Genomic DNA, 11,935 nt, shown 5'->3' on the forward strand with positions numbered 1-11,935 from the left:
GTAGGCAGGCATCGCTAGAGAGGTTTATCGATCGGTGTGTGTCGGAAAGGAGTTGTGGAGACTCTGGGAGAACGACCTAAAGGAAAAAATGAATGTGCCTGGTGGATAGAATGCCGAGGGAGGGGGAGGGCGAGGAGGGCGTGTGCATGCACGAGAGAAAGTTAGTGGTAGCTACAAAGGTTAGAGGACTATGTGGGTGCAAGAGACTAACAAAGATCATAATTTGATATGAAAGCGGATTCATATATTTGAATAGGAGATCATAGTGTTTTAAACATTTCATGCATGAATATAGCGGTGATACACGTGCTGTGCACATGTTATACCATAATGTGATAATGCATGGCGTTTGCAACTCACAGCTAAATGCCGAACAATCTAAACCATACTATACATCAAACAATCTCACATTTTATTTGAATTTGTGATAATGTGCGGCGTTTGCAGCTTACAACTAAATATCGAGCAATCTAAACAATACTATATATCGAACACTCTCACATTTTATTTGAATTTGTGGTAATGTGTGGTGTTTGCAACTCACATCTAAATACTTGTAGGCGTAGAGGGCGGGTCACCATACATAACGTGATAAACACATTATACATATGAGACATGGTTTAGATTATAAAGATCTAGCTAGAGCTAGAAATGTAATGTGATTTGAAATCAAAATAAAGTGGATTCAAAAAATCTAGTTTGAGTTCATATAGTACACATAGTTCATATGTAACTCGATACGGATCATGTGGTGTGCTGTGAAGATAATACACAAATGATGGTTTAACTTGACAATAATGATGATTGTAGATCTTATTAAAACAGAGAAACAAATTCAAATGCTTTGACTTCACAACAATCATTACTGTAGATCTTATTCAAATTTAGTTCATATTGAAGCGGTAGTATATACGTTTGGAATGCACTAAAACGTTCATTTGAGTAGTAGGTTGCATGCATTATACATGTAGCGAAATATTTTAATTGAACATAACATGAATTCAAAGTTTTGAATGACATTTGTAGTGCGCATTGATTTGGTACAGTACACGTTAGGCTTGTCCGGAAATTTCAACCCACGCCTTGTTAGCCTGAAATATTTAAGATATATCTTTGTCTCGTTGTTCTTCGACAACTCCCTCCATCTCAACCCGCGCCTTGCTATTCCGAAATTACAACGCGCGCGAAAACTCCCACCTCCTGTGAAATCCCGACACGCGAAATGCCCGTGGTACCCCTGAACCGAAAGAACCGCCTCAAATCGGTGGGGGGAACTTTCGTAACTTACCCCACATTTCGGACAAGCGCGTCTCTAAGCCATGGTTCCCCACTGCCATCCCATCCGCCCACCCATTCATACACCGAGGCCGCGAAAACCCGCGGTGAAACCCCACACCCTGCTCCATCCGCCACCCAGCCGGAGCTTCTTCCCCGACGATGTCGTCCACAGTAACACCTCGACGTCCCTCATCCGCCGTACCGGATGAGGATCCGTCGTCGATCTCATCGTCCCGGCAGTTCAGCCACCCCGTCCTCCACCTCCAAGGAGCTGCCCCGATGTTCCCCTCGTCTTTCGCGCCACCTCCATTCCCACACCGCCGTCTTCACCTGCACCACCGGAAGAGCATCATCATCACCGTTTCCTCGGATGAAGCTGCGGCCTAATTGGCGCCACCAAAGAGGTTGTACACTAATCACGGCATTTTCTTCTTGATTCGATCTCACGGTGCTGCCGGCGCTCGGTCCCGAGCCGACACGGCGCGGCTCCATCCACGGCGGCGTCGCCGGCCACTTCCTCCACGGCGTCGCTCCCTCGGCGGCGACTTCCACATCAGTAGAAGCTGCTGCTGCTTTAGCTCTCGCTTGCACTGCTGCTCTGCTCTTGCTCTGGGTCCCTTGCCTGGTCTGCTCTTGCTATTGCTCTTGCTCGCGCTACTGCTCTCGCTCTTGCTCTTGCTTGCGATGCTGCTCTGATTTGGCTACACTTCGGTCGACTGAATCGACTTTTAGGTCAGTCGATTTCCAAGGGGTGGGCTCGCCTGGGTGAAGGAAGAACCAGCCGCAGCGGGGAGGGGGGCTCGCCGGAGAGGTACCCCACTATCTATCTTAGGGTTCAGGATGGGGGCGGTGGTCGCCGGCGTTGTGTACAATCGGCCCAGAAGATCACCACACATTAATGAGTATGGTGATTGAGAGGATCTCGTCCGCCGAAAGCGGGTTGTGTGAGGCCGTTGGAAGTTTGCTCACGGGATTTGAGGTACGCAAAAAATGATATACCTTTTGACAGTTTTTGCACATGAAGTGCGCCATGTATAGATAGTAGCCCCTGAGACTTTGTATGCTGTCGAAAACGGCAGCGTGCCGAGGATCATAATCTCAGTTATAGAATGTCGCCTTTCCTATGCAGGTGGCGGAACGTTCGATGGCTAGCCGGACTGATGGAGTTGCCGAGCTTAAGAGGCAACTCGACGTTGCGGATGCGGACATCTCGCTGGTCAATAAACGACTTGATGAGTCACAAGGTATGTGGTTGCTCTATGGTCGCCTAGTAAGGGAGCTGACGCCCATTCCTTACAATTTGTATGCCTGATGCAGATAGTGCTACTGCTGTGGAAGGCCTTCGAGCAGAACTTGCTCGGGCCAAGGAGCAAGCCAGAAAAAGTAAGGCGGCTGCCTCGAAGGCAGCGGAAGAGCTAGAAGCCGAGAAGGCTGCTCACTGCCGAAGCAGGGAGGAGATGGCCGGAATGGCCACGAAATTAAAAGTTGCTACTGACCGCCTGGAGGTTCTTGAAAGAGAACGCCGAGCGGAGCAAGAGGACCTGAAGAAGGCCGACGCCGAAGCCAAGGATGCCCGTAGTGCGATGCGGGCTATGAAGGAGGAACTGCGTCAGGTCGGAGACATTGTGGCTGGAAAGCCCTTTATGCTGTGTAGGAAGTTCACGGATCCGAAGTATGCTCAGCTGGGCCGATTGTACGGTGCGGAGGATCCTTATCTGGACTTGGCGGCGAGTGCGGCGGACGCAGTCATGCACTTTCGAAGCCAGAAGGATCACGAAATGGAAGAGCTTTTCTGGTCTCAATTCCATATTCCGGAGCGTCCACTTCCGTTGAGTGATCGCCTGGTTGAGTGGGCTGAGCTGAATAGATTGTCCGGACTTGCCATGACGGATGTAATCGCTCATCTGTGGCCGAAAGGGCCCAAGCCGAAGAGTTATTTTGGCTTGTTGCAGCAATTCCTTGGGGCGGTGCCGCGTATTGGGGTGATGAAGCGGTCGGCATGCATAGAAGGTGCACGGATGGCTCTCGCCCGTGGTAAGACATACTGGGCGGAGATGGATGCCTCCGCTGTTGCATCACGGGGTTCGGACAGAAGCCGATTCCCCACCGAGCACTATTTTGAGGAAGTCCTGCAGGGCGCTCGTTTAATAGAGTCGCAGTGCCCGAAAGATGTTATGTTTGAATGACATGTATGATTTCTGAGATCAAGTTTATAATGCAATAGCTTTTTATACTTGTGCGTTCAAGTATTGAACTATCTTCTGTGCGGCCGTATATGTATGAATAACCTGAAAGTTGCAGTCTTTGGCTTCAGCCCCCACGCACATGGTGCGGGGGTGTTTGCAAAAAGAAAAGCGCTTTTTCACACTTAATCCAACGTCTTGGTCCTTTTAGGGAGGTGATAGCGTAGCAAACTAGGCAACCGGACTATAATGCTTTATCACTTTCACTTAGTCATAGGAGCTCGAATGTGGGGCTACTATATAGCCCCTAGCGGCACCGCTCTTCTCCGAACTTCGGGGCGCGTATGTGCCTGACCGGGAAGCGGTCCTTCGTCAAAGCGGAGGAATTCTAAACATTCCAATGGTCGATCGAGTGGTTGACCAGTCTCTCGCTATATCATGACAGTCAGTTTTCGGCTTTCTCTACTGAGGTGCTCGCCCGGCCGAACCGGGGCACAATCGCAGTAGTTCTCCTGGTGCCGCGTTAGCCGATGATACGGAACATAAGGCAGCAAAACACAGGAGCCAGGCAAACCCAACATTTGACCAAAGACATGATTCGGAGCTGATGCATATAAGGCCTAACTCGAGACGCCGAACACTCCCTGAGGTGTTTGGTCTTTATGATACCGGGCAGAACAATGCCCTAAGCCCATAGTGTCCAGGTACAGGCGGGAACTTCTGACGCGGCCGATGCCAAAACGTCAGCCTCCTCCTCGGCTATGGTGGGAAACCGGGGGATGTGTATCAACAAGAGACAGTAAGAAAGGTTTACGCAGGGTCTTAATCTGAAAAGAATCCTTGCAATGGGTCCTTGCTGCACGTCTGCGCCTGTGTCTCCGTTGTGCTGTATCCTGGACGGGTGTAGCACGTGCTTCATCTGTAAAAGAGAAGGACTTAGTTTCCAAGAAATATCGTGCAGAAGTTGTATTAAAATAGAATAACGGGAAGAAAGTTGAGCTTTATTGGCTCTCATCATTTATACACGCGGCCCCTTGTAAAGGGGATATGCGGCTGGGAAGCCCCTTGCCGGACTCGCCTAGCCATGTCCGAGGTCTGAATGACCTGTTTTTAGGGGCTTTGACCCACAAGGTCTGATTAGTGTGTGGCTGTCAAAGCAGTCTCACGTTCTCCGTGGTCGAGGAACACTCGGAGTTACTTTTTAATGAAATTATGCCACATTGACCGGGCATTCTTAAGCGTAAAAAATGCGTAATGTGGTATTGCATTAGGGCTGGCGATAGCTGCGCGCCCCAGTAGTGCTTAAGGGCTATTGTTTGAATGGGGCGATGGAGAGTGAGCTTTTCGCGACGGAGGTTGTCGGATGAACCGAACACAACCTCTAGTGGTATAGAGCCTGTATAATTGGCTTAAAGGCCTGGCGTCACTCCTTTGAAGGAAGTGCTGCTACGGCGAATTTTGGTAGGGTCTATCCCCATTCTGCGGGCGGTGTCCTGGTATTGCAGGTGCCGCACTGTCTTTTCGTGTTATCACATGAAGTGAGTTCACTGTTTTGACTTCTAGTGGAAAAGTCTTCTGTTTTCCGGAGTGCTGCTTTTGGGTTTCGTCACTTTCGCTTGGTATGTTGAGCCCCTTGTGTTCGGCGTTAAGTCGGTCGGACTGTTTGAAGACCCAATAATCTATGTGGGTATGATTTGCAGGCTTCCCGGAGGTACCATGTATTTGACATAGTCTATCCAGAATCTTATTTAGGTTGGATAGCTCGTCACTGTTGTCCTTGAGGGACGGTGTTTTGTTGTTCGGCCAAGAGCTTTTGAATCCGGCGTTGACCGTCGTACTATTCGGGCCATTTTCCTTATTCCGGCGCTGATCTTTTCTGCGTCGTGATTTCCTGTTTCCATCCCTGACTTCGGATGTACTCGGGTCGCTGGTGTTGCATCTAGCCAGCCAGCTGTCTTCCCTCGCGCAAAAGCGGGTCATGAGGCTTGTTAGTGCGGCCATTGTTCTTGGTTTTTCCTGGCCGAGGTGTCTGGCAAGCCATTCGTCTCGGACGTTGTGTTTAAAGGCTGCTAAGGCTTCAGCGCCCGGACAGTCTACTATTTGGTTCTTTTTAGTGAGGAACATGTTCCAGAATTTGCATGCTGACTCTCCGGGCTGTTGAGTTATGTGACTTAAATCGTCTGCATCCGGAGGGCGTACATAGGTCCCCTGAAAATTTGCTCGAAACGCATCCTCAAGCTCTTCCCAACTTCCAATGGTATTTTCTGGGAGGCTTTTAAGCCAATGCCGAGCTGGCCCTTTGAGCTTGAGGGGTAGGTATTTTATGGCATGGAGATCGTCTCCTATGGCCATATGTATGTGTAGGATGTAATCCTCAATGCAGCCTCCGGGGTCTGTTGTTCCGTCATATGCTTCTATGTTTACGGGTTTGAATCCCGCTGGAAATCCATGATCCACTACCTCGTCGGTGAAACATAGTGGGTGTGCGGCGCCCATGTATTTGGGTGTGCCGTTGTCTTCAAATGCTCGGCGGGTTATGTTGCTTCCTGGAGTCTTCTTTTTTGGCCCATAAATAGATCTGACTGGGTCGTCCTTTTTCCGAGGATCTTTATGCTGATCGTGTGCCGGCTTGTGTGCGGCGCCCCTTGTTGCTCTTGGCCTGTCATCTGGTCGTCTATCCGGCCAGGCGGCTTCTTTCTTTTTTGACTGCGGGGGCTCTAAGGCCTCCTCGTCAAATTCGGCCAACAACTTGCGCTTCGGGTACCTCTTTGTCTGGTGACTAGCGCCATGTTGATCTGCGCTGTTGAGTACTTTGCTCCATCTCATTCTGAGTGCGTCCTCCACTGTTTTGAGCTTCCGCTTTTGCTTCTTCAAACTTCTTGAAGTGGCGACGAGCCTTTTATGAAGATTCGTATGCTCTGGTTGTTGGAAATATGCCCTAGAGGCAATAATAAAAGCATTATTATTATATTTCCTTGTTCATGATAATTGTCTTTTATTCATGCTATAATTGTATTATCCGGAAATCATAATACACGTGTGAATACATAGACCACAATACGTCCCTAGTAAGCCTCTAGTTGACTAGCTCGTTGGTCAACAGATAGTCATGGTTTCCTGACTATGGACATTAGATGTCATTGACAACGGGATCACGTCATTAGGAGAATGACGTGATGGACAAGACCCAATCCTAAGCATAACACAAGATCGTGTAGTTCGTTTTGCTAGAGCTTTTCCAATGTTAAGTATCTCTTCCTTAGACCATGAGATCGTGTAACTCCCGGATACCGTAGGAGTGCTTTGGGTGTACCAAACGTCACAACGTAACTGGGTGACTATAAAGGTGCACTACAGGTATCTCCGAAAGTGTCTGTTGGGTTGACACGGATCGAGACTGGGATTTGTCACTTCGTATGACGGAGAGGTATCTCTGGGCCCACTCGATAATGCATCATCATAATGAGCTCAAAGTGACCAAGTGTTTGGTCACGGGATCATGCATTACGGTACGAGTAAAGTGACTTGCCGGTAACGAGACTGAACGAGGTATTGGCATACTGACGATCGAGTCTCGGGCTTGTAACGTACCGATTGACAAAGGGAATAGTATACGGGGTTGCTTGAATCCTCGACATCATGGTTCATCCGATGACATCATCGAGGAGCATGTGGGAGCCAACATGGGTATCCAGATCCCGCTGTTGGTTATTGACCAGAGAGCCGTCTCGGTCATGTCTGCGTGTCTCCCGAACCCGTAGGGTCTACACACTTAAGGTTCGGTGATGCTAGGGTTATTAGGAAGACTTGTATGTGATTACCGAATGTTGTTTGGAGTCCCGGATGAGATCCCGGATGTCACGAGGAGTTCGGGAAGGGTCCGGAGGTAAAGATTTATATATGGGAAGTTGTCATGCGGACACCGGAAAGTTTTGGGGGCATATCGGTATTGTACCGAGGCCACCGGAGGGGTTCCGGGGGTCCACCGGGAGGGGCCACCCCTCTTGGTGGGCCACATGGGCCGCGTGGGGCAGGGAACCAGCCCCTGGAGGGCTGGGCGGCCCCCCCCTTTGGGCCCATGCGCCTAGGGTTGGGGGGAACCCTAAGGGGGGCGCACCCCCTTTGCTTGGGGGGCAAGCCCCCTCCCTGGCCGCCGCCCCCCCTCTAGATCTCATCTAGAGGGGGCCGCCCCCCTTCCCCCTTCCCCTATAAATAGAGGGGCGAGGGGAGGGCTGAACAGCTGATCAAAGGCGCAGCCCCTCCCCTCCCCAACACCTCTCCTCCTCCGTTGTGCGCTTGGCGAAGCCCTGTCGGAGTACTGCCTCTCCACCATCATCACGCCGTCGTGCTGCTGCTGGAGCCTTCTTCCTCAACCTCTCCTTCCCCCTTGCTGGATCAAGAAGGAGGAGACGTCGTCCGTACAGTACGTGTGTTGAACGCGGAGGTGCTGTCCGTTCAGCACTTGGTCATCGGTGATCTGAATCACGGAGAGTACGACTCCATCATCATCGTTCCCTCGAACGCTTCCGCACGCAATCTACAAGTGGTATGTAGATGCAATCTCTCTCCCATGACTCGTTGCTTAGATGAACTCATAGATGGATCTTGGTGAAACCGTAGGAAAAATTTTAATTTTCTGCAACGTTCCCCAACAGTGGCATCATGAGCCAGGTCTATGCGTAGTTCTCTATTGCACGAGTAGAACACAATTTTGTTGTGGGCGTAGATCTTGTCAACTTGCTTGCCGCTACTAGTCTTATCTTGCTTCAGCGGTATTGTGGGATGAAGCGGCCCGGACCAACCTTACACGTACGCTTACGTGAGACCGGTTCCACCGACTAACATGCACTAGTTGCATAAGGTGGCTGGCGGGTGCCTGTCTCTCCCACTTTAGTTGAAGCGGATTCGATGAAAAGGGTCCTTATGAAGGGTAAATAGAAGTTGACAAAATCAAGTTGTGGTTATTCGTAGGTAAGAAAACGTTCTTGCTAGAACCCAATTGCAGCCACGTAAAAGATGCAACAACAATTAGAGAACGTCTAACTTGTTTTTGCAGCAATTGTCATGTGATGTGATATGGCCAGAAGTTGTGATGAATGATGAATGATATATTGTGATGTATGAGATCATGTTCTTGTAATAGGAATCACGACTTGCATGTCGATGAGTATGACAACCGGCAGGAGCCATAGGAGTTGTCTTTATTTTTTGTATGACCTGCGTGTCATTGAAGAACGCCATGTAAATTACTTTACTTTATTGCTAAACGCGTTAGCCATAGAAGTAGAAGTAGTCGTTGGCGTGACAACTTCATGAAGACACGATGATGGAGATCATGATGATGGAGATCATGGTGTCATGCCGGTGACGAAGATGACCATGGAGCCCCGAAGATGGAGATCGAAGGAGCTATATGATATTGGCCATATCATGTCACTACTATATAATTGCATGTGATGTTTATTATGTTTATGCATCTTGTTTACTTAGAACGACGGTAGTGAATAAGATGATCCTTTATAATAATTTCAAGAAAGTGTTCCCCCTAACTGTGCACCGTTGCTAAAGTTCGTCGTTTCGAAGCACCACGTGATGATCGGGTGTGATAGATCCTTACGTTCACATACAACGGGTGTAAGACAGATTTACACATGCAGAACACTTAGGGTTAACTTGACGAGCCTAGCATGTACAGACATGGCCTCGGAACACAAGAGACCGAAAGGTCGAACATGAGTCGTATGGAAGATACGATCAACATGGAGATGTTCACCGATGATGACTAGTCCATCTCATGTGATGATCGGACACGGCCTAGTCGACTCGGATCGTGTAACACTTAGATGACTAGAGGGATGTCTAATCTGAGTGGGAGTTCATTAAAATAATTTGATTAGATGAACTTAATTATCATGAACTTAGTCTAAAACTGTTTGCAGAATATGTCTTGTAGATCAAATGGCCAACGCTCATGTCAACATGAACTTCAACGCGTTCCTAGAGAAAACCAAGCTGAAAGATGATGGCAACAACTATACGGACTGGGTCCGGAACCTGAGGATCATCCTCATAGCTGCCAGGAAACAATATGTCCTAGAAGGACCGCTAGGTGACGCTCCCGTCCCAGAGAACCAAGACATTATGAATGCTTGGCAGTCTCGTGCTGATGATTACTCCCTCGTTCAGTGCGGCATGCTTTACAGCTTAGAACCGGGGCTCCAAAAGCGTTTTGAGCAACACGGAGCATATGAGATGTTCGAGGAGCTGAAACTAGTTTTCCAAGCTCATGCCCGGGTCGAGAGATATGAAGTCTCCGACAAGTTCTATAGTTGTAAGATAGAGGAAAATAGTTCTGTCAGTGAGCACATACTCAAAATGTCTGGGTTGCACAACCGCTTGTCCCAGCTGGACATTAACCTCCCGGATGAGGCGGTCATTGACAGAATCCTTCAGTCGCTCCCACCGAGCTACAAGAGCTTTGTGATGAACTACAATATGCAGGGGATGGTGAAGACCATTCCTGAAGTATTATCAATGCTGAAGTCAGCAGAGGTTGAAATCAAGAAAGAACATCAAGTGTTGATGGTCAATAAGACCACTAAGTTCAAGAAGGGCAAGGGTAAGAAGAACTTCAAGAAGGACGGCAGAGGTGTTGCCGCGCCCAGTAAGCCAGTTGCCAGGAAGAAGTCAAAGAATGGACCCAAGCCTGAGACTGAGTGCTTTTATTGCAAGGGGAAGGGTCACTGGAAGCGGAACTGCCCCAAATACTTAGCGGACAAGAAGGCCGGCAACACTAAAGGTATATTTGATATACATGTAATTGATGTGTACCTTACCAGTACTCGTAGTAACTCCTGGGTATTTGATACCGGTGCCGTTGCTCACATTTGTAACTCACAGCAGGAGCCGCGGAATAAGCGGAGACTGGTGAAGGACGAGGTGACGATGCGCGTCGGGAATGGTTCCAAGGTCGATGTGATCGCCGTCGGCACGCTACCTCTACATTTACCTACGGGATTAGTTTTAAACCTCAATAATTGTTATTTAGTGCCAAGTTTGAGCATGAACATTGTATCTGGATCTCGTTTAATACGAGATGGCTACTCATTTAAATCTGAGAATAATGGTTGTTCCATTTATATGAGAGATATGTTTTATGGTCATGCCCCGATGGTCAATGGTTTATTCTTAATGAATCTCGAACGTAATGTTACACATATTCATAGCGTGAATACCAAAAGATGTAAAGTTGATAACGATAGTCCCACATACTTGTGGCACTGCCGCCTTGGTCACATTGGTGTCAAGCGCATGAAGAAGCTCCATGCTGATGGACTTTTAGAGTCTCTCGATTATGAATCATTTGACACATGCGAACCATGCCTCATGGGCAAAATGACCAAGACCCCGTTCTCCGAAACAATGGAGCGAGCAACCAACTTGTTGGAAATCATACATACCGATGTGTGCGGTCCAATGAGCGTTGAGGCTCGCGGAGGATATCGTTATGTTCTCACTCTCACTGATGACTTGAGTAGATATGGGTATGTCTACTTGATGAAACACAAGTCTGAGACCTTTGAAAAGTTCAAGGAATTTCAGAATGAAGTAGAGGATGAACGTGACCGAAAGATAAAATTCTTACGATCGGATCGTGGAGGAGAATATTTAAGTCACGAATTTGGTACACACTTAAGAAAATGTGGAATCGTTTCACAACTCACGCCGCCTGGAACACCTCAGCGAAACGGTGTGTCCGAACATCGTAATCGCACTCTATTGGATATGGTGCGGTCTATGATGTCTCTTACCGATTTACCGCTATCATTTTGGGGATACGCTCTAGAGACAACTACATTCACTTTAAATAGGGCACCGTCTAAATCCGTTGAGACGACACCGTATGAATTATGGTTTGGGAAGAAACCTAAGCTGTCGTTTCTAAAAGTTTGGGGATGCGATGCTTATGTCAAGAAACTTCAACCTGAAAAGCTCGAACCCAAGTCAGAAAAATGCGTCTTCATAGGATACCCTAAAGAAACCATTGGGTATACCTTCTACTTAAGATCCGAGGGCAAGATCTTTGTTGCCAAGAACGGATCCTTTCTGGAAAAAGAGTTTCCCTCGAAAGAACTAAGTGGGAGGAAAGTAGAACTCGATGAAGTACTACCTCTTGAACAGGATAGTAGTGCAGCTCAAGAAAATGTTCCTGTGATGCCTACACCAACTAAAGAGGAAAATAATGATGATGATCAAGGTACTTCGGATCAAGTTGCTACTGAACTTCGTAGGTCCACAAGGACACGTTCCACACCAAAGTGGTATGGCAACCCTGTCGTGGAAATCATGTTGTTGGACAACGGTGAACCTTCGAACTATGAAGAAGCAATGCCGGGCCCAGATTCCAACAAATGGCTAGCAGCCATGAAATCCGAGATAGAATCCATGTATGAAAACAAAGTATGGACTTTAAC

The sequence above is a fragment of the Triticum aestivum genome, chromosome 5B (genome assembly GCF_018294505.1).
Source record: "Triticum aestivum cultivar Chinese Spring chromosome 5B, IWGSC CS RefSeq v2.1, whole genome shotgun sequence".
Classification (NCBI taxonomy): Eukaryota; Viridiplantae; Streptophyta; class Magnoliopsida; order Poales; family Poaceae; genus Triticum; species Triticum aestivum.